Source organism: Chenopodium quinoa, unplaced genomic scaffold (assembly GCF_001683475.1).
Source record: "Chenopodium quinoa cultivar QQ74 unplaced genomic scaffold, ASM168347v1, whole genome shotgun sequence".
In the NCBI taxonomy this organism is placed as follows: Eukaryota; Viridiplantae; Streptophyta; class Magnoliopsida; order Caryophyllales; family Amaranthaceae; genus Chenopodium; species Chenopodium quinoa.
Genome location: NW_018744704.1, coordinates 5,184,556 through 5,208,574, shown reverse-complemented (window position 1 = coordinate 5,208,574; position 24,019 = coordinate 5,184,556). Strand labels below are relative to the sequence as shown.

General features: G+C 38.0%; 1 long non-coding RNA gene across 2 annotated transcripts; it reads left to right on the top strand.

Moving 5' to 3' along the window:
* The first annotated feature begins 1,228 nt into the window (after positions 1 to 1,228).
* LOC110702949 lies at positions 1,229 to 8,737 on the top strand. Of its 2 annotated transcripts, XR_002507634.1 has the most exons (4): positions 1,229 to 1,372; positions 2,215 to 3,973; positions 5,954 to 6,997; positions 7,872 to 8,737. It is a non-coding gene; the product is annotated as an uncharacterized LOC110702949 (long non-coding RNA). The 2 variants fall into 2 exon arrangements; XR_002507633.1 differs by having other exon boundaries at positions 2,215 to 6,997.
* The last annotated feature ends 15,282 nt before the right edge of the window (positions 8,738 to 24,019 follow it).

The following is a 24,019-nucleotide window of genomic DNA, read 5'->3' as shown; positions in this document are numbered from 1 at the left end:
ATAAAGAATCTAATCATCCCACAAGTAATGCCTAGACTCTCTCTTGAGTTTCTTTCTTTGATTCTTCGAAAACCAAGGAGGAAACTCCCCGCGAGCGAGATAGTTCACCAAATCGGCGAACCAATGGAGTTCCTTAACCTCTGTAGCATACAAAGAGTCATCAAGCATCCTATCCTCTATAGCCGAACCATCATCATGGATTTGGAAATCCTCAAGTCTAGAAAGGTGATCCACTACTACATTTTTCGCTCCCTTTTTATCTTAATCTCAATGTCAAAAGTTTGAAGCTCAAGTACCCAACGAATAAGCCTTGGTTTTGATTCCTTCTTGGCCATAAGATATTTGAGAGCTGTATGATCCATATAAACAATGGTTTTAGAACACATCAAATAATTTCGAGACTTCTCAAATGCATGAACAATAGCCAAGAATTCTTTCTCCGTGGTGGTGTAGTTTCGTTAGTATAAATGTACAATGTATAAATTTGAATTTGATCATGTTTGTAGTATTAATATAGACAAATAGACAAGTGAAATAATAATTTAATACTAACTCAACTACTCAAGCAAATCACTCTAATTTTAACTCCAATAATAGTAATTCAAGTAATAATAATCTTACTCAAATAATAATATAACTCATTAGTCATATAATCGGATGATAATTGTTAATATGAAAGGAATAATTTCGACACTTTGATTTTACATGGTTTCTTTTGATTTAATATAGTTTTAGGTTAATTCCAGTTTAATATATAATAGTCTTCAAAAGTTTTACAAGATCGTTTTCGGCAATTCGATTCGAGTCATTTCGGTTCTGTTAACCAACAATTGAAACTAGTTTTCGGTTTATTTCAGTTCGATTACCAGTAAAACCAAACAAGTTTTGGTTTAATTCAGTCTGGTTAACCAAAAAATCCAAACAGTTTTAAGTTAATTTCAGTTCAGTTTTGGACAAGTTATGGTTTGAACCAAACGATTTTCAATAGTCAACCTTTTCAATTAAGTTAATTTCAATTTATGAATCGGATCAGTTTCAGCTAACTTAAGTGGTAATTAATTTTAAACCGATTGGATTTTCAGTTCTAAACCATTCGAGATTTGGTTAGTTTCGGTTCAAACAATTCACTTCAGTTTAGTTCAGGGTTGGTTAACAGTTGAACGATTGACACAATTATACAACAATACCGACTTGAATTACGTGCCCAACATAAGGCCCAGTTAGAATATATTGGGCCGTGATAAAATGTAGCAATTGGGCTAGGCCCAAAAAGTTATACTCAGCATCATCTTTCTTAGTTTTTCTGTCTCTAATTTCTGCTACTGAAGAAGCGAAGAAGACAAGCATGGCTAATGAAGTCATGAGGTTTCAGGTATTCAACTATTCTCAGCTTCATTTTTTTTTTATTTGTATCTTTTATTTATATGATGTATTAAACAAATTAATATGATTTATCTAATTTTTAAATATTTTTTGTTACTGTTTTGATGAATTTTTTGATAATTATAAACATGAATTGATGTTATAAACATCCATTAATTATGCTTCTTGTTGTTGTTAATTTGATGAATTTTTATAATGGGGTTATTTTATATATTATTATTATATTTTTTACGAGTACTTATTTTTTGAACGATAATAGGGTTATTGTTTTGAGCAAAGATGTAATTATTGTCAGGATAAAAATGATGAGATATAAGCTATTTAAAGAAAAGAATTAAAAAAAAAACTGCTATCAAGTATTTAGTAAATTAATAAGTCTAATTGCATATTTGCAATGAAAAAAGACTTCTTATAATCTTATTAATTGTTGAATTTTTAGTAGTAATCTAATTGTAATAATGAATCTAGAAATACAATTGTCTGTAATATTTTTCAGTCACTAACTCATGTAAGGCTTTAATCACATCGTCCTTAGACTATGGATTTGTTGTTTAGGTTCTCGACAAATATCGAATAGCTCTGCTTATGGTTAGACTATGGACTTGTTGTTCAGGATCTCTACGAATGTCGAATAGCACATGAATTGTGTTTGTCTACCATCATTGTTGAAACGTACATGTATGCCTTTTTAATAGATTATAAGAACTCATAAAAAGATGATATATTTAAATGAATTCTCATGAATCACAATATAAAATGATGCAGCTTTTGATGCTTGATAAAATGTATTCTGAACTCTGAAGGATGTTTGTGTGATTGATGTTGTACCAGATATATGGATGTGCAAGTCAATAGATGGAATTCGAGGCTTTACACTTGTTTTCAATTTCCATTAACTTATTAAGTTGAAGTAGAATTAGTTAGATGGAGGTGAAAATCGAAAGAAGCACGCCAATTGCAGCTTTTATGGCGTTTGGCACAAAGGGTGATGTGTACCCTATTGCTGCAGTTGCTACAGCTTTTGCCTGTGACCAACGAAAGTATGATGTGGTTTTCATCACTCACTCTGCACATCAAGACATAGCTGCACACTTGGCTGAAAGTAATGTAAGATACGCTCCTATTTCTTCTCCGCCAGTTCTTCCTCCTCCAGAAAGTAATGAGGATGATGATAACTCTCTCGCTTTGTCATTCAGTATCCATAAACGTACGGTTACATGGGAGCATAGACAGGAATGCCTATCAATTATGGAAAGGATATTTGGTGATGGGCCGAGTTTAGATGGTGATTTTGTTTTGATCAACTTCTTTGCATTAGAAGGTTGGACACTAGCTGAATTGTTTCATGTCAAATGCGTTGTTGCGGCTCCCTATGTTGTAAACTACACTGCTCCTTCTTCATTTCAGAGGCAGTTCAGGCGGGAACTTCCACTTCTTTATAGGTACCTGCAAGAGGCTTCTGATGTCGAGCTTGGATGGAAAGATGTGATGCATTGGATGTGGCCGCTTTTCTCTGAAGATTGGGGATCATGGAGAGAAGAACTGAATCTTAGTCCTTTGCCTTTTACCGACCCGGTGACAGGTCATCCTATGTGGCATGATAGGCCGTCATCTCCTTTATGGTTTCAGTAAAGAGATTGTGGAGTGTCCTGATTACTGGCCTTCAAAATGTCGGGTTTCTGGGTTTTGGTCATCACCTTGCAAGTGGCAGTTTTCATGTAACAGTTGCCGAGATGTTTTTGATTCAAGAAGGGAATTTTGTTCAATTCATACAGGGCTACATAGCTTTCTTAATGCTAATCTATCAATGCCTCTTGTTTTTATAACTTTTAGCTCAGTTGCTAAAATGGGTTTCTTGAGGAGTCCTAGAGCACTACTTTGTATCTTGCAAGTGGCTGTGGAGATAATCAAGTGTAGATTCATTCTTCTGACAGCTGGATATGAAATTATGAACCATTTGATGTGGCTCTTCAACTTATAGCTTCGGAAAAGAATTCATCAATTAATAGTGAAAATATCAGCCTAAATGATGGGATATCTTTGTACAACGACCATATGTTTTGCTTCTCTGGCTCGCTTCCTTACAGTTGGCTCTTCCAAAAATGTGCAATTGCTATCCATCATGGAGGTAGTGGTGCCACTGCAGCTGCACTTAAGGCTGGAATACCCCAAGTTATATGTCCCTTTATGCTGGATCAATTTTACTGGGCTGAAAGGATGTGCTGGCTCGGAGTAGCTCCGGAACCCTTGAGAAGAAATCAATTGCTTCCTGAAAATTGTGATAATGTTAGCGTCAGTGAAGGTGCTAATGTGTTGAAGAAAGCTATAAAGCGCGCCATGAGTCCTGGTATAAAAGCACGTGCCCAAGAGATTTCAAAGAGAATTTCTCAGGAGAATGGAGTCTCAGAAGCTGTTAGGATTCTCAAGGAAGAAATTAGCTAATGCCAAACCTGCAAGTGATAGATTTTGGTAGTAGGTGCTTTTTGTTTGTAATAGCCTTCTGAAAGAACTTGTAGTGGAAGATGATTGAAAATGAAGGCTTGTTCAGCTTACTTCGTCACCAGGAGGCAGAGATGTATAATATTTCACTGTGAGTTTTTCTAACTCGGTAAATGAAAATTCTGATTTCAAAGTTCTTTCTTCTAAATTCCTATCTTCATATGCCATACTATTAACCCCATGCCCCTGAGTTTCTCACTCCCACACACAGCGTTGGACAGTGAGGGTTTAATATACTAAACCTTAGACATAAAATTGCAAATTGAAAATCTGTATACATCAATATCCGGAGTTAAATATTGTAGACTTGTGGTCAATAATAGATTGTACTTCGTATATGAAACACATAATACTGTTCAGATCTATAGCGATGGAAACACTTTTTTGAGATTCTAGCCAGACCATAACAATGAATATATGACTGCTATCCTTCTTGCATTTACCTTGGATGAATTTGTAGAACTTCACCTCTGTCATCAACCTTATCTCCTATACTACTGACTGTGAGCTTTGATAATAATTCACTTCATCCGTTTATAGAAACAGTTTAGTCTGGTCAGTAAGAGATCAGTTTAGATACGGGATGGGCTATAAACAGTTCGGTCCAGGATTGGTTCAGACTAAAAGTGGGTCTTGATTGAGTTGAATCAGGTTTTGTTCCAATCCTGGTCGGGTGTGGAATGGTTCAGATTGAAAGTAATGGTGTTATCAGTTTCAAATCTACTTTAAATGCATGTGGCTTGGGTTTAGGTGTCTATTTTACCAGTATATTGGAAGTTGGACTGTCGGCTGTTGGGTCGGGTACGAGTGTCTAATATCTATGTTATGTTTGTGACCACTTGGGAATGTAGATGTAAGCAGCCCAAAATTGGTCAGGCATCTTGCAGAGATTAAAGGGAGATGTGGGATATTGAATTCAAATCAATTGGGATCTTGTTTGTCTGTGGTTCTGTTTGATGATTGGAGCTGGAATTCTTGAGCATTAACAATGACAAAGTTGAGATACCAGTTTCTATAGAGTACACAATAACACAAACCTCATTCACTTCTCTTCTAAATTGACTAGATTTCACCCTCCCTAACTACATCACAACTTTGCACTCTATGAAAATCTTGATATCTCGATGCTGTCTTTTTTATTTATTTATTTATTTATAAAAAAAATTGCTGGTGTTTCTAAACTATTGTGAAGTCTAACACAACTCACTCTTAACCTATTGAAAACCTTACCTCATTTCGATTTTCCAACTTTATGCATCAGGAACAGTTAGACTTCAATGCATGCTTTTGTAAGTTTTGTTCCCTAGAATTAGTTACTATGAAGAATTCATGCCTTTTCTGACTCGCTCTATGGGAGTGTGTTACCGTTGTTGAAAATGTTGCAAATATACTTTTAAATCTGAATTTATTGTCCACCCTTCATATGCTCTCTAGTATAATGGTTGTGATCTTTGTTTTGTTTGGTTTTTTTTTTGAAGGTTATAGCACCAATCTCATGTATATGCCCTGCCTTAACAAAATTTAGATATTCAAAATTCTGGAACCAAGTGCCTTCTGTGGACATCACTGAGTTAGATGGATTGCAACTCCTAATGATATTTATGGATATTTGACTAAAATCATTACCTTGACATTTGAATGATTTTTTGTGTTAAAATTTTTTCATGTTGTTTGATGCAAGTGTTTTATTCTCGGTTTACAATTATTGAACTTACTATGCTAGAGTTCTTATTCTTATCATTGCTTCTGAAGATATTGTTAAAGAAACTGGCTGTTCTAACCCAATTAGCCACTAAAATTTCCAGACTTGATTAACATGTATATGACAATCTGGTACTTCGGATTTAATTTCTTCCGAGCTTTTGATTACTTTTTCTTTCTTTTTGTCTGTTTGACCATTTGAGTTACTTGGTATACTTCAATTAACATTGTTCTGTTTTTGTTTCTTTATAATCGAGTTTTACTCTTTTCTTTTTGATCTTCTTCTTTCCTTTCTGTTCTGCGCAAATAGCAATGGATGCAATTCATAATTTGTTTACTATATCTCATCGTGGACCTACAATTGAAGCAGGATCAAGGGCCTTGGATTTCAGACAACTATGCTTCATGTATGTTAATCGGTTCGTATTGGTTATCAGAATCAACTATTTTTTTCAAGAAAATGGGTGATCCATAAGTATGCTGAGTAGGTTCACCCACCTCTATATCTCTGGTAGACTTCATAATGAGTAATTTGTTGCCTTTCTGGCACACTCAGGTTGCTTAGAGTCTTAGACATCTCTCAGTTCATGATTATAAGCTTAAGTCTTTTTAGGTGAGCCTACTTTTACCCAGAAACTTTGGAATTGACGAGTTGAAAAGAACTACCTTCAAATATCTGGCAGCCAGCTGTTCACAATGTTCTTTAAGACTTGCATCCCTGCAGTCACTCTTTGCTTGCATATCAAAGTTATATAAACCTTGAAGACTTTGGGTCTCTATCTATGTCTATTCCTGATTCATGGCCAGCAAATTCAAACATTGCCAAACTTAAGCTTACTCGTTGCACCATTGGCATAGATGAACTTTTTACATGCCTACCCTATCTTGAAACCTTTCATCTCCACTCTGCTAATTTCGAAGATACTATAATGGCCTTGAGGTTTGTTTGAATAAGTTGGTCAAATTGAAGATGATCTCTGTTATATGTTAAATTATTATGAAATAACTTCATAGTATATCAGAACTCCATAACTTGCAAGAGTTACAACTCAATGACTGTTTCAGCCACCATATTTGGGAGAGCTGGTCAACTTCTGCAATATCAATGACAGTGGATCTAGAATCAAGTATCTTTGCCAAGACCGAGTGGTTCAGGGCGAAAAGTTTGTCATACAATATAAAATAAGTAATTGTTGTTGTTGACATTAATGCAACATAGTACAAGCATATAGCGTCTTCAATTCTCAGTATCTCAACAGAAACCTGCAGTGAAGACTGATACTGTGCCAGCTTTTATTCAGGAAGTTGACGAAGCATTATCTGAAGAACTAAAATGGGACATCAATTCTTCCAACAGTTTATGGGCTGTCATGAGCTGGCATCTAAACAAGGTGTTATTGCTGAAATCCTGGAGGTAAATCCTTTATTTTATATGTCAATATCTATGTTGTGCAACCCGTGCTGCCTTTATATTAGTTTTACATGTCCTGTTTTTTGGTGATAGTTTGCTTTCCACTTCCAACACTCCATATGATAGTGATAAGCCCAATAAATTGGGTCTAACAAGGGTTTTAACCTTATGAGTTTCAATAAGTTTCCCCCTTCAGACATTCTTGTATTTTTTGTTACAATGAATATGCCACTAATCATCATATGATGGGTAGTCCAGTATTTTTACCCTCAGCATGGTTGGGAAGGGACTCTTGAACTTCTATCAATCCCACTGAGTGTAGTATGCCATTTTTAATTTTAGAACAGTTAGCAATTCTTGTTGGGACACCTAATCTTAACACCAATATTTAAAATCATGTAAAGCATATGAACATTTCTGACATATTGTTTTCTTGGTTATTTAACTTGAGTAAATATTCTGACATGTTGAGTATGATATACTTTGTATGTAGTATGTTATACCCCCAGTTTGCATTACTGGTAATGTTGTAGAAGTTTTCCAAGTCCATGTCCGTGAATATATAGATGTTGCTTGATCATTGATGCCAAACTTCACCACAATTGACATAGTCCATTGATTTCTCAAAAGCCTTCCTGTGCCTTTTCATGCTGCTATGAGGGGCCATTCGCAACATTGTTGGTTTGTGTACATAGATAATGTATGGGCTAGTGGCCTGAAAGTACTTTCAATAAGTGACAGTTATTCACTTACTCCTATAGATATATACTATTTGTCCTGTCTGTTGTAATTCAGAGTAATTTCAAGTTTCTGGTCTCTTAAATCATTTATCATACTTGATGACAATTTCAGTTTTAACGAAGCATCTATTACACAGATTAGGGGAGCATGTTGGTGCAAAAAAGAGTACAGCTGACAGTGACTATGTGGAAGATTATATATGGATTACAGAAAGTCAGATTACATTGTCAAAGTTTGTACTAGTGAAGTGTATGCTGTGTCACTTTGACTAAGGTCACTTTAAAAGGCAACTAAATGCTTATATAATGGGAATTTCAAGCAAATTCAATGTGAGAGGTACTTAAGAAGTAGGTTTGAGGCTAGATCTTAAGTTGAAAGATTTAACTTGCCTAAACATGATGCAATCTGCTGGCTCACATGTCCTAGATTTAATGATGCCGAACAAAAGAAGCAGACTCACAACATTTTGGAATTTGTGAGGATATACGCCCTATGTGTGCTAAGGAAGGTGAGAGTGTGAGACAAGTGATCATATGTTCTTCAGTAATCAATTCAGCAGACAACACGTCTTATCAACCATGGCGAAACTAGGTTTTTTATAAAGTGCAAACAGTTAAGAGTATCTCTGCAAATGGATTATGAGTAGGTATAAGGAAAAAAAAAAACTGGAAGCTAGTCTGCTATGCTTACGTTTCGGCTATGGTGTACCATACATGGAGATGTAGGAATGAAGCTGTCTGAACTCTGAATGTAGAGAATTTACAGACCCGATAAGCTCTGTGATAAAGTTCATTTGAGATTCAAGTGTTCGATGTAGAAATACTAGCATATATGATAGGAATTGTATATAGCATTTTATTCTTTCTTTGAAATTTTGAGGCTTGGGACAGGTCTTCCTAGATGCGTTGATCTGTATTGTTTGTACTTGTATTGTTTTTCCATTGGCAATAAAAACTCGAGTTACACACATTTAAAGTGAAGTATCAGGATTTGGATTACTAATGAGCATGATTTTGGCAGGAGCATATGTAAAGCCATTCACTAGGGATTGTTCAAAGCTGTAAGTCAAGTTATTACTGAAATTACTAATGTGTATATCATTTTTCTTGTAATTTTATATTGTTCAATAAGAAAATTTATTTGTCAAAAGTTCCACCCTCCCAAAAATAATAGAGTGCAAATATTGAAATTCTCGAGATTCTTCAATATTCTCTTCTTTCATAGTCAAAATTTTCTTTACTCGGAATATGTAATTAATCTTAATCTTCCAAACTAATAGTTCCGTGTATTATATTTTTCTCTTTTCTAATTCCTTTGTTTTTCATTTTAGTCGGAAAGGTATATGAGTGGGCTCTACACTTGTTCTAGTAAGGTTCGAACTCGCAACCTCTTGGTTACGAGGGGGAGTGCTACCCAGTTTAGCTACTCCCTCAACCTTCTCTTTTAGAATTCCATGTCATGGCATTGCCCACATCATGCTCTTATAAGTAATCAAATATCTTGATTTCAAGTTATATACGGAGTATATGTAAAAGTATGAGTGTGAACTTAGCGTCTTAGCCTATGTAATTGTTCCACTAAGTTATGTCCTGGAGGTTACACTTTGCTCTTTTTAACTATTTTTAAATTTAGTAGTGTTTTACATTACAATTCAATTTAGTGCAGTTAGCTCAAAAAGTGACCAATGTATTTAAATTATAAAAATCTCGACACATAAGTTTGATGTTGGTTTTTCCAATTCCAAAATAAAATAAAAGAAAGGCAGAGATGCAGCAAAATGCAATCTTTCAACTGTTATCATGTCAACTATATAAATGAGTAATAATTAATCCTTTTATTGGCTTCTATGAGTGTATATGCATGACGAGTGAACAAAAATTACACACACACATAGACAAGATCTGAGCCTCGATTTGCTAATCTTGGTAATTGGTGGAAAATAATACGACACATCAGGGTATGAATAGCATCAGTAACTAAGGCAACATTCTGATTATTGATCGTATAATTAACCAAGTATGCCTTATGTCTCCAGTTATGAATTGCATGCTTATCGACATCAACACAATACATCTGTGGTTTGTTGCATGACTTAAGCAAAATCTCAATTATATGCTGTGGTATTGTGGTAATGCTGGATTCAAGGTAGAGGTTGTTCTGTTGACACAGACAGCAGAGTCGGTGGAGTGCGTACTGGAATGTAGAAGATTTTAGAGTTGGGAGTTAAAAGTTAAACAAACTAAGATGGAAGGGGAGAAAAAGGTATTTAGGCGGTCTTAGAAGTGATTTTATCATACAGAGGTTTTTGGATGTTAGGAATTCAGCAAAAAAAAATGCTGATAACTTAAATTTCAGAGTCAGAAGACAGATGCTCTGAAAATGTCCCGTAAAGCTGCACAGCGTGTTTAAACTTCGACTGTGGTTTCACTAGGCAACACAGGTATATCTGATTAGTTTAAGATTCAAGAGTCTTATAGATTTGAATAGAGTATCACAAATTCACAACAGATAAGAAAATACCATCACTTTTCAGGACAGAACACAATGAAGAACACCACTGTATCTCAACTTGTCATACTCTGTTGAACAATACCACATTCTTAAAATTTTCGAAACAAAGCTGCATTGAGCAAGCACGTCATATGTTTAATGTAGCATATACTTGATCAGCTAAACCAATTTTAAAGCTTGTAATCAAGTCAAAACTACCAGTTTGGTTTGTTTAGTATATTACAAAGTTACTTTCACTGCCTATTCCACATTCCAGGAAGTTCACTATAGTCAATCAGTACCAAGTAGAAAGTTAGAAACTGCTCAGAGAGCTAAATCTAGCTTCATCTCCTCACCGTCAGCTCCCATCCCCTCAGCAAAGTCTCCGAGCCCCGGCACCATTATCTTTCCAGCAGCAGCAAGAATGTTAAAATTCTGCAGGTGAAATTTTTTTGTCAGTAACTTATAAAAATATCTAACAAACAGCATAAACAATATCCATGTAAGACTTACATTAATGGTATTCATGTCCAAGTTGGCAAGAAGATTCTGAACAGAATCTAAATCATCAACTGCATCCTCGAAATAGCCTACAAGACTAATGAACACCTCCGTGCCCCTCATACCTTCGTTCAACAAATCAGTTTCGTCCCATAGCAAACCTATTGGGTCTGCCATCAGGAACTTGTCACTGACATCCACTAGGCAGTTTCCTCTCTTCAACTGAAAACAACAACAACAACAACACAAATGTTGTAGCAGATAAAAGAAAACAAAGGATAAAGAAAGATAAAATGAAAATAAAAAGAGAAAGAAGGGAATGCAGTTGCCAGGCACTTTGCATACAACCAGTGATTTCCAAGAAAAGAACGACCAACTTTGTCGAATAACCACAGAGAAATTGTAATCGAATCAATGCCATGGCGAGCCAGCCTCGCAGCTTGAGCATTTGCACAGAAAATTTTGATAGCCATCTCTCTTTTTTGGTCCATGAAAACGACCATCAGTGTAAAATGTTTCATTGACGGAAAGGCATCATTCAGACATGTTTTGAAGATCGCCTTCATCATATTTCTGTTCTTCTTTCGGAGTTCGCTGTCTGTTACTTCTGCACAATAAGAGGTGTCCTTGGTTGTATGTTGAAACTCAGTAATGACTGCATTGTTGATGCTGTATGGGAGAACCTCCCAAACAGTATAAGACGAGGCAGTATTTCTTCCCAGTCTGTGACCAGCATCAGTGCCTAGATGCTCAAATTCATGTGGTTGTAATATTATTTCTTCAAACTCAATTCCTCCAGCATCCGAGCCACAATTTAACTCCTCTTTCTCCCCTTCATAGTCCCTGTCAACCTGATCTACTTTGTATGAACACCAAATCACCAAATGTTGGGAGGAAGAATCGCAGCATGACAGCATGAACTGGTTCATAAATAAAACACACTAGAAGACATGGCACCAGAGATGATGCTTTCTTCAATGCTCCCTGTAGACACCTGATTGCGTCTCCCCAAAAATCAAACCCAATGATGAGTACCTTTCACGTCTTTGATTATCGAGTTAGGCGAAGAGTTGAAGAGTCTCGTGAATTTCCTAAGTCTTCCATATTTCTAACCTTTCCTTAAATGTTTTAAGTCAAAATCATTTATTTGGTGCCTTAAACCCAAAATCATTTATTTCGTGTCCTCTTTATAAAATCGTCCAAACCAGTTTATTTTGGTTCAAGGAAAAAAAAAAGATTTCCAACGATAATTGGGTAGTTGGATGGAGATTGAAAAGAGATTTCCAACGATATATTATAAGCCCAAATTCGAGTTATAACGAGGAAGTTATGGCCAAAATAATAAACCGAACCCAAACCGAGCCTTACTTACGACCCAATAATCCTGTGGAGAGTCCATTACCTTTAAACATCATTCCTAAATCCCTTAGGATTTATTATTAGCTTCTAGAATTCTCTAGAAGGTTATAATTTATCCTGTTTTTGAAAAGATAAGATTTTAGGATTTTACTTTAGATAAAAACACTTGTTTTTAATTGGTTTAATTCTGATAAAACTAGGATACGTACGGAAATACGATTAACCCAATTTGATTGGAAGTCGGATTCCGTGCGAATTCTATCTTTCAAAAAATATCGATGGACGATACTTATATCGCGCTGCTATATATCTAGCGTTTCGCGATACGATCTGTTTTAATCCAAGTCGAATTCTGACTCTCTTTTCTGATCTTTTCCCTATAAATAGGGTCATTTTCCTCCGTTTTCATTCACACACAATCATCATCTTAATCCCTCTCTAAGCTAATAAGCTTCTCTTTCTTTCTTAGCTTTAGCCTAAACACACCCCAACATCATACGTCCTTTGCAAGACTTGAATACTCCAAGCCCTTCTTGTAGTTGCCTTTGACCTCGACGTAAAATGTTGATATTTCTGAGGGCTTGGTCCCTAATCCTTTATTATTATTTGATTTATGTGTTTGGTTTAATCTTTCTTGAAGTTAATAACGCATGTATTGTTTTGAAAGAAAGATGTACGATGCTTCAAAGTGAGTAGATCTATTATCTCTATTCTTTGCTTTTGGTATAGGAATCATGCTTAGAATATTATTTTAATTTCTAGTATCATGTTAGGATATTTATTTTGATTCCTAGTATCATGTTAGGATGTTACTTTAATATTTCTAATATTATCATGCTTGTTAGTATCATGTTTAGGCTAAAGTTTTGACCTTTATTATTAGTGACATGCTAGGATTTGTTATTAATCCGTTTAGTATCATGCCTAGGATCATGCTAATATTATGTTTTGAGAATTTTATTATGATGGTGATGATTGTTGTGTCAAGATATATAAAGTTTTACGTGATTTGTTAATTTACGAATAATTTATATATAATTTGTTAATATTTCTTCTTCCTCTCATATGTTGCTTGATTATTCATATATTATTGTTATTGTTTGGTCACGTCTATCTTGCAGGTTTAAAGGGAATTTGTACTTGAAATCACGCCTAATAAGATAATTAATAATTTTGATTTAGGCTAATATGATTTTAATTCAACTGATCACCAATAATAGATTTATTTGTGCATTAATAATCAACCAACGTAGATTAAACAGGTTTAGGGCTAGCTTATTGTATGCATGTTGATCGGAAATCGCACATGAATATCATAAGAATTAAGTAGAGGCCGATTTAAGGCGGGTTCAATATTTTTTAGGTTAGATTCGTACCATCATCCCCGAATATTCAATCATGGTTCCGGATCACTATGGAGTTAGCGATCTCTGTGATCGTGAATAGGGTGTAACCTTCACACCCGTAAACGGTTTACAAGTTCCTAAAACTTGTTGGCAACTCTTTTATCTCTAGCTTCTTTCCCTTTGGACACCACCATGCTTAAATACATGATCACAGTGGGGCTCAAAGTTGATGTTTGAAATATTCCCTACACTTCTAGATGAGGCATGATGAACGATGCTCGCTGCCTTTGCCCTAGTGCCATTCCCCTTGTTCCGACAACCTGCAAATGTCACAACGAAAAACTTATTAGTCATTGGCACCAATTACAGAAACCTTATGAAGTCAAAACTGATCATCCTGAACTTTCAAATTTGAGTACTACCTTACGACCATACTTTAAAGCCAACCTTTTTCTCCAACATTGAAGCACACAAGTCTCTTTGATAAGTTCACTATAACTGATTACATAAGGAAAGCACACAAATTAAACCATGTTTACACTGATGATATGATTGACTAGATACATGAAGAATGAGATAAGGACCTTGTTGAGACACTCCAGTTTCTTCGAGTCGCTCGATCATATTCATTAGAATCTCATGTGTGAGAACAACCTCACAGTAGAATTCGATGTTAGGAAAATGCTCAATTTCAGCATCCATTTCCAAGAATTCTACATCATACTCTTCATTTGGATCACTTCCTAAAATAAGTAGAGAAAGCTCAATTAAACTTTGCTAGCATGATATGAAATATATTACTCCTTAAACTAAGGCCTCAATGAAGTTCTCATTCAAGGTCATGTTGCAATAAAGGTTTTGTGGACTAATCAGATATGGATAGTTATAAGTAGACTTCAACATTACTTGTAATTAAGTAAATAATCAGATTAGCACAAGAAAAAGAAATAAAAGGAAAACATAATTGAAGTATGAAAGGTTCATATTGTCAGTTAGTAATTAAGCCTTAATTGTGAAATTGATTACATTTTCGAAAAAGATCATTAGTAAGGAAATGCAATTAAAATTTGATTAGAAACTATGATCAACATGAACAACAGTAGGTTTGTGCCATAAAAGTCTTCTTACGAAACAAACATGATTAATGGTCATTAGACTGAAACAATTCTACATCGTACTTAGTATCAAGATCACTTCCTAAAATAATAATTTTGAGAAAGCTCAACAAAAGTTTAATGGCGTATCTTACGGTGATTTCTGTCTTCCTGAATTGGGAAAGAATAAGTCTTTCTTCATTTCGTGAGAGCGGAGCAGTCAAAGAATGAAAATACAAATGATTGTTCGATAATTACTCTTAAATTAATGAAGCTCTTAATAGGTCATGTTGCAATTTAGGTTTCTTGGACTAATTAATCAAATATGGTTAGTTAGTAATTATACTTCAACTAAATCAACACACATATGATGTTATTAGAAGCTCAATTGTCAACAAATATAATATTCACGAAAATCCAAATTTATCAAGAAATTAATAGTTCAGAAGTTGGAAGAATATTCAAGAAATGAAACAATCAACACCACAATTTACCCAGCTTCACTAATTTTCCATGATCAAAAGGAATTAAAGTTTTGCTACTTTGTGTTAGCATTATTGAAAAGGATTTAAATAGAAATGTAACAGAATATTATAATGAATAATTGAATATTAAATTAAATTAAAACAATAATCATTCATTCTTACTACTCAAACAAACATCATCTATTTTTATTCTTCGATGTGATTCATGAATACAAGCAGAAATTATAAACCAAGAAAAGTGAAGTTTTTGTTTATCATCACAAAACATAACAAGAAGTAGAAACTCTGTTCTTGGAACTTTTTATACTAAGAATTTTATAGACATTACAAATTATATGATTAAAAACATGATACAACTAACAACTATAACAAACAACAATAAAGCCTTAATTGCAAAATAATTTGGGGTCGGTTAAATATGAATCAATATCATCAGTGGCGGATCTTGAGTAATTTGATATCAGGGGCCAAACTTATCATACAAAATCAAACGTTTCATTCTAACAAATTCTTTTATTTTTATTTTTTGAGAGAGGTTGAAATTCCTGCAAATATTTATTTTCCCATTCGGATTTTTTGTGTCAACCAAACAAGTACATAATCTTTTAATTACCATAAATTTACATTTTTTTTTTGTTGGCAACTAAACAAGGTCTACAAATACTTTGTATATAGACGTATGGTATAGTGTATACTCATTATAATAATAAAGGGGTTTTTTTTTTTTTTTTTTTCTTCTTCTTAGATTGTTGATACATATTTTTTTTAAGATCTGTTTGATATTTTATTTTTTAAAAATAGATATGCTTGAATCTTATTTTATTTATTTATTTATTTAATAGTAGAAATAAAGAATGTGAATAGGTGATATCATTGTCAATGATATTAGCACCTTTTTAGGGAAACGTGAGGTTAGTAAAGGGGGTCACTCTGTTCTTTCAACGCGTCGAGTGACGCTGCTGTACTATAGTAAATTCACGCCCAAACCATAACGAATTGATCGTTACCTTGGATTTTGTCTTCACAGCTAGGTTGGCTACGGCTACTGTCAACTGCAAATTCGCTATGAAGGTGGTTTGCGTGAAGAATAGGATGGGCCCGGTTAACACCAAACAACAATAAAAAAATAAGAATGGATTCGTGTAGATGCTGGACTTCGGAAAAGAATGTTTTCATTCTCTAGAACATGATGTCAATTGAATTTCTCAGAATGTAAGAGAAATTCAAATGTTATATATAAGAAAGGTGTTGTGTGTGACCAAGGGCCCATCCTTGATCTAAGCCCAGTTTTGCATTACTTTTTTTTGGGGTTGTTATATTATTGGCTCTTCTGTTAGCACGAACATGAATTAGATTCTATTTGTCTTCTTTATTTATTCTTAAGAGAACCTCCTACCCGAACCATTCTTAAGACCGCCAAGCCTTCTCGAATGAGTTCTACTATAGAAGCTTTCAACGTAGATCCAGGGACAAATCTTTCACTCACTGAGAAGTGAAACCCTATGACTAGATCGTCGTGAAGACGGTTGCGACGGGAAGAAGTGGCATTTGGAAGTGTTGCTGATTTAACATTTAGGTTTCGACATAACAAAGCTTACACTGTCTTTTCACACTTAGGCGCACAGTGTGCCATTGGTAATGATTCTGCTACGGTTCCACAAATTCGCAAGCTGATCCTAAGTAATCGTTGTTGTTCATTGGATTTCGGAAGAACTACTTCGTTAGGATTGGGGAATTGCTGCGATTTTTCCTAAATAGCCTGGATTCTCTCGTCGAGGGTTGCTTTGAAAGTATTCCCTAAACTCTTTCGACGGAATATGATAAAGCCTATAAAACAACGAGCTACTATCATTTCTTCATTATAGATTGAGATCTTCTTCGAACTTGATGCACAAATAGATAGAATAACAACAAATCTTTCTAGCCTGCATCTTCGTGGAACTCTTTATCATTTAGAAAGCTTATCTTTATCTTTCAGCAACTAAACGGGAAGTTTATTAGAAAAGTTCAAATCGGATGTGCTTGCCCAGCGAGAAAGGCCCTGATCACGCCAATCAAGTCAAAAGAAAGAAGAGAACAAAAGAACTTCGTATTTTGGTAACTTTCTAGGAGTCATGTTTAACCTTGAATGCTATTAATAGATTCTACAGCAATAGTGCCTCGGACTCGGAACATAATAACGAAAATGGATCACCTAATAGCAGATTCTGCAGCTTCCACCGTTGGAACTAATAAAACAAATGATTGACCCATCATATCATCCGAAGAAACAGAAAAAACCAAAAAGTTCGCATTCATAGCTAATAACATTGATTCAATTCACATTGACATTGTTTTGGGTATTTTTACCCAGGACAGGTCTAATGGGAAGGTGACACGTGTCACTTCAGGAGAGGTTCACATAGAACCAATCCCCTGCTGACACGTGGCATCTCTAATGATTGGGAAAAAATAGCGGCTTTTCTAGCCCGATTTTCGAGGAAGCCCACCAGTCCTAGGTTTCCGTGACCTAGGATGGGGGCACGCATTTCGAGACCCTATAAATAGGGAGATGATTCCATCATGGTGGATATTCAGAAATATTCCAAAAAACCCGAGCAATCATTAATTGTAAATACTCCCCTCGGAATCTGAGAGAGACTTTACTTTCCGCACTTTACATCTTCAAACACGTTTAACTTGTTCGTCGGAGGCGGAACTCTACCCCACCGGAGTCTCCGTTGTTTTGCAGGTATAGGCGTTTAGTGGCCAGTCTTGGAATTGTAACTCTCTCGTAGGACATCCGAGATGGCTTCCTAGTCTGTACCACCTTTAAATGAAAAGCGGCCTATGACCGACGCCGAGGTCTATACAATCCAAGATACATATGACGACTATGAAGTCGATACATACACAGCCCCTGACGGGACACTAAGAACTAGGCGCATCCGTCCCACCGAAAGGAGGGAACGGGTTGACCAACATGCATATCCAAGTGAACCAGTCGGCCAGACGACTGGTCAGCCCCAGGCAGCCGAAGGCTTCACCCCTATCACCAGAATAGAGCTCATGACCCTCATGACAAGTTTCAAAGGGGAGATCAAGGACCTAATTGATAAACGGACGGCTGTCCCCACCAAGAAACAGTCGGCCAAGAAGCCCTCCCAGTCTGGGAGGAACAAGCCGGTCAAGGACCGAGAGGCTACTCCTTACCCTAAACCTAGGGAGTGACAGTCGCCCTTGATCGAATTAACCAAATTCCGATACCCTGAGCTAGGGAAGAGGAAGGCCATCCGGCATGTTCAGCTGAATGGTTCCAAGAAAACTTATTCTGATGCTCGGATGTTAATCCAGTAGAAGAAGAATCAACAACTTTCAGAGTCGGCTTCAACGTAGGACATAAAGGACAGCTTTCAGAATACCTCAATGAGATATTCTCAATCAAACCGAGAGAACCAGACAGGCGGCATGTCCGGACACTCTGGTCCTCAGATGTTCCAGGCAGCCCCGTATGCGCCTCAACAACCATACATGCCGTATGGACAACCCTACATGCAACTTGCTCTCTTTGGAGGGCAGGCGGCACAAAACGTCCAACCATTGGACTGGCAGCTCCGTCTGCTCAAACTTGGGGAACAACCTTCTGCGTTCTCCAAGGAAATCACAGAGGCCGCACAGTCGGCCAAGGTGAAAAATGTGTTGGTAGGTACTTATGATGGTACCACCAACCCAGAAGACCACTTAATGGCTTACATTAACCTCATGTACTTACAGGGGTTGGATGACGCCACGTGGTGTCAGTATTTTTCGGCTACATTGAAGGGCATAGCACAACGATGGTTTGGCAACCTGCCAGCCGGATGCATAAATAGTTTCAAGACGCTTGCATACTTGTTTGCGTCCAACTTCTCTATGAACATCCCTGCAAAGAAAACAAGTATGGACTTGAGTGCCATACAACAGGGAGATAGAGAAAGGCTAAGGTCCTATGTCAGACGGTTCAATCTGATTAGAATTTAGATTCAAGGGTTGTCTGACGAAGTGGCCTATACAGACTTCTTCAAGGGTCTGAAGGACGGGTTGACATTTAAGTTCGACCTCGTCAGAAAGAGGGTTGCTACCTCCATGAAGCTTTGATGGAGGCGGAAGCCTATATACAGCCGTTGGACCCAAAAAGTCCGACAAAAAAGAATGTCGGCCAACATAGCCGGCTAGAAAAGGAGAAAAAAAGAGAAAGGAGATTTGGTTAGTTGATGGTTCTGAACAGCCGAACTAGAAGAAAAAGAAGGAAATTAAACCGTACACCCCAAAGTACAAGTTTAATAAAGACTGTTACTCCATCCTCATGGAGATAAAAGACCGGGTTACCATAAAAAAACCGGCTTCCATAAAAGGTTCCGTAAAAAATCAGAACAAAAATAAGTACTGCCACTTCCACGAGGACATTGGCCATGACACCAACAACTACTATAGTATCAAGCGGATATTGGATTGTCTGGCTGATAAGGGGGTACTCAAGTCCTATATCTTGAAGTCCAAGGTTACCCTGTAGACTAACATGGGCAGTCGTCCAAAAAGAAGTCCCAACCTGCTGATAGTTCGGACACTGATGAAGAGCCGATCTATACAATAGCAGGTGGCTTTGCCGGAGGCGGCCCCACAATCAGGGGTAACATAGACTACATCACACGGCTTGATGTCAACTCCGTCGATGAGGGGCAGACGTCCAAGGACTCTTTCCCCGAAGTCATTATCACTGAAAGTGACAGGGGCAAAGTCAGGAGGCCGAATGATGACCCTATTGTCATCGAATGCAAAGTGGCCAACCAAAGGGTTGGCCGAATCCTCATTGACACAGGCAGCTCGTCTAATCACATCAGTCACAGGTGCCTGGCAAAACTCAGGTACAAGCCTGAAATTAAACATGCACCAGGTCTCTCATCCCTTAGTCGGATTTAGGGGTGGAGTTGTGCACCCGTAGGTCGTATAGACCTACCCATTCGTATGGGAGAAAAGGGAGAGGGACGTCACATGGTGGTCCGGTTCTTAGTTGTTGAAGAACTGACTGCCTATAACATGATTTAGGGTTGTCCCACCCTAAATGAATCTAAGGCAGTCATCATTCCTTCCCTTATGCTCCTGAAGTTCGAAAAGGATGATGAATTAGTTGGCTCCCTAAGGGGAGACTAGAAGACGGCGAGAGAGTGTTATCTCTCTGACGTCAAACCCACTGTGGTTGCATCCGGCCCCAGTGGGGAAACTATTAACCTTAACAAAGTCAAGGAAGCCGTGCCTGCTTTCACAGCAGCCGGCAAAAAGTGGAAGGCAGACTAGTTGGTAGCCGTAAAAAAAGAGAAGCAATAGCAATCACTGACCGGGGAACGGTCAGATGATCTACGTCCCCAGCCGGCTGGTGAACATGTTGATATCCCTCTAGAAGATACGCGTCCGGAGCGCTGTTAAGGTTGGGACGGTTGCATTTGCAAAGTTGGGTGCAGATTTGCACCAATTGCTGAAAGAATTCAAAGACATTTTTTCCTTTGAAGTGGAAGAGATGCCAGGCGTCAACCCGGATCTCGCTGTCCGCAAACTCGCCGTGGATCCAAAAATGAAGCCTATTAGGCAAAATAAAAGAAACCACGGTGAAGAAAGATCACAGGCGGCAACCGCCGAGGTAAAGAAGCTAATGGATGCAGGGTTCATCCGGCAATGTTGCTACCCGGACTGGGTAGCCAATGTTGTTCTCGTAAAAAAGCCGAATGGAACCTGGCGCATGTGTGTTGACTACATAGATTTAAACACGGCATGTCCAAAGGACAGTTATCCACTTCCAAAGATCGATAGTCTGGTCGACTCTACAGCCGGCCATGCCTTGATGAGCTTCATGGACGCCTACTCAGGCTTCCATCAGATACCCTTGTGGAAAAAGGATTAAGAGAAGACGACATTCGTCACTGATCAAGGGTTATTCTGTTACACAGTGATGCCGTTTGGCTTGAAATATGCGCCTGCTACTTTTCAACGAATGATTAATACAGTCTTCATTAATCAAATTAGGAGGAATGTAGAGGCTACATTGATGACATGATAGTAAAATCCAAACAACAGGTAGATCACCTTACTGACCTCCGAGAAACGTTCACCACCCTCAGGCGGCACAAGGTCATGCTCAATCCCAAGAAGTGTGTCTTTGGTGTTGAGTCTGAGAAGTTTCTCGGATTTTTGATTGATCATAGGGGGATAGAGGCCAACCCAGAAAAATTACAGGCGGTAATTGACATGAAGTCACCCCGCATTGTCAAAGAAGTTCAAAATTTTACTGGTTGTCTGGCAGCATTGGGGAGATTCCTCAGCCGGTTAGGTGATAAGTGCCTTTATTTTTTCCAAGTAATTAAAAAGAAGACAATATTTGAATGGGAAGAGGATGCTGAGGCGGCATTTCAGAAGTTGAAGGAGCACTTGCATTCATTGCCAAGGCTTGTGAGCCCTCTACCACATGAGGTCGTTTACATGTATTTGGCCGTCTCAGACCATGCCCTTAGTGCTGTATTCTTAGCTGAAAGAGACGGCATCCAGCTTCTGGTCTATTTCATTAGCCATGTTCTTCGAAATGCTGAACTAAGGTATCCCATGGTTGAAAAATTTTGCCTCGCTCTTTTCATGGTAGTCAAGAAGTTAAAACCTTACTTCTTGGCACATCCGGTTGTGGTCTATATAGATCAACCCCTCAAGCGGCCAATGACAACTTTGGAGTCTTCTGGGAGGATGCTCAAGTGGGCTATTGAAATGCAAAGTCTTGAAATCACTTTCGAACCTAGGAAGGCAGTGAAAGGTTAGGCGTTTGCCAACTTCATTGTCGAAATAACAAGGCCGGCTGAGCCGGAGGATCTCGACCAGGTTTGGAAAGTGTATGTAGACGGGAGCTCTACTATGAACGGCTGTGGTGCAAGAGTTATATGTCAGTCCCCTGAAGGGGACAAGTATGAATATGCACTACGGTTCAAGTTTCAAGCCCTTAAATAATGAGGCGGAATATGAAGCCCTGCTAGCCGGTATCCGCATGTGTAAGGCGGCTGGGGAAAGAAAAGTTGACGCCTGCTCTAATTCAAAATTGATTGTTAGCCAATACCATGGTGACTATGAGGCCACCCATCCGGCTATGACCAAATACATGTAGGTGGTCAAAGATGAGGCCGGGACACTTGATGAATTTCATCTAAGTCAAGTGCCCAGGTCGGAAAACAATTAGGCGGATGGTCTCTCTAAGCTGGCATCATCCGCCTCCTGTGATACGCCTAATTCATTCTTTTGGGAAGTTATGGATAAAAGAAGTATTGAACAAGATCCCATTGGAATTCTAGATCGAAGCTCGACCTGGATGGATGGCATCCAGGCTTATCTCGCAGACGACACTCTGCCGGATGCATACTCAGAAGCTGTTGCAATGAAGAAATGGGCCGCAAGCTTTGAGATTCATAGAGGAGAACTTTTCAAGAAGGGCTACCTACAGCCGTTATTGAAATGTGTTACCCTTGAGAAGGGGAAAGAGGTTCTAGAGGATCTGCATTCGGGCTTTTATGCATCACATATAGGCGGCAAGACTATTTTTGGCCCACCCTTGAGGCAGATGCCATGGAAATGGTGAAGAAGTGTGACAAGTGTTAGCAATTCGGCAAACTCATACACCGTCCGACAACCGACCTGATGGCTCTTTACAGCCCAGTGCCATTCGCTAAATGAGGCATGGACATTCTTGGTCCATATACGCCTGCTACAGGCGGACGAAGGTATATCTTGGTTGCTGTTGATTACTTCACTAAATGGGTGGAAGCAGAGGCGGTCAAAGGCATAAAGACAAAAGATGTCATCTCGTTCATTTGGAGGAATATTATCACCCAGTTTAGGGTACATATGTCTATGGTGTTTGACAATGGCCCCAAGTTTGTGACGCCTACCCTCAAGGGTTGGTTGGGAGATCAAGGGATCTCACATTGCTTTGCATCAGTCAGCCGAACCCAAGCAAACGGGCAGGTTGAAGCCTTCAACAAGCTAATCTCAGACGGCATAAAGAAGAAAGTAGAAAGGGCTGGCGGTCTATGGGCAGATGAGTTGCCTCACGTCCTATGGGCCATCAGAACATCTGAAAAAGGGGCAACCGGTGAAACCCCGTTTCTTATGACATACAGTACAGAAGCTGTCCTTCCTATTGAGCATTATAAACCAACTCTTCGAATCCTACTCTATGATTAAGAGGCAAATTGGGAGGCCATGCGGCTAGCATTGGACTCACTTCCTGAGCGTAGGGGCAATGCCCCCTTGCGTCATGAGATTTATCGTCTGAGAATGACAAGAGCCTACAACAAATAAGTACACAAACGACCCTTAAAATTATAGTAGAGGACTTTGTGCTACAAAAAATGGAGGCAATCGGCAGGGCCAATGAGCAAGGGAAGTTGACCCCTAATTGGGAAGGCCCCTATCGGATTTATGAATAATTGAGAGGCGACACCTACCGCCTAGAAACTCCAGACGGCAGGCAGCTGGCCAGAACTTGGAATGTAGACAACTTGAAAAAGTACTACTTCTAAGACTTGTAATTTTTTTTTAAATAGAGTTTATCAATGAAAAGATGCTTTATTTTTACACACTTATTGTTTTTTGCACCTCCTGTACAATGTACAAACATACCGGTAAAATTTTACGTCTGCTCCAACATGAGTGGATGCAAGCTAAGTCCAAAAAATTAGCAGCTATTGATGAGGCCAATGGCCAGAATACCTAAAAACAATGCCTGCTCCAACATGAGCTGACATCCGGCGACACCCATCCGGTGAATTCGTCGAAGAGAGAATCTCCCATTTGGGTGGTACATTGTTCTATAAACTTACAAAAATTTGAGACCCGGATAACCTAGAATACCGCCTGTTTTACACCAGACGATATATGGAATCTTGGTTGGATTTAATCTGTCATTGCTCTAAAGCATTACAGACGGTTTTAGTTGAAGAACTAAGCTAAGCCAAAGTGTTA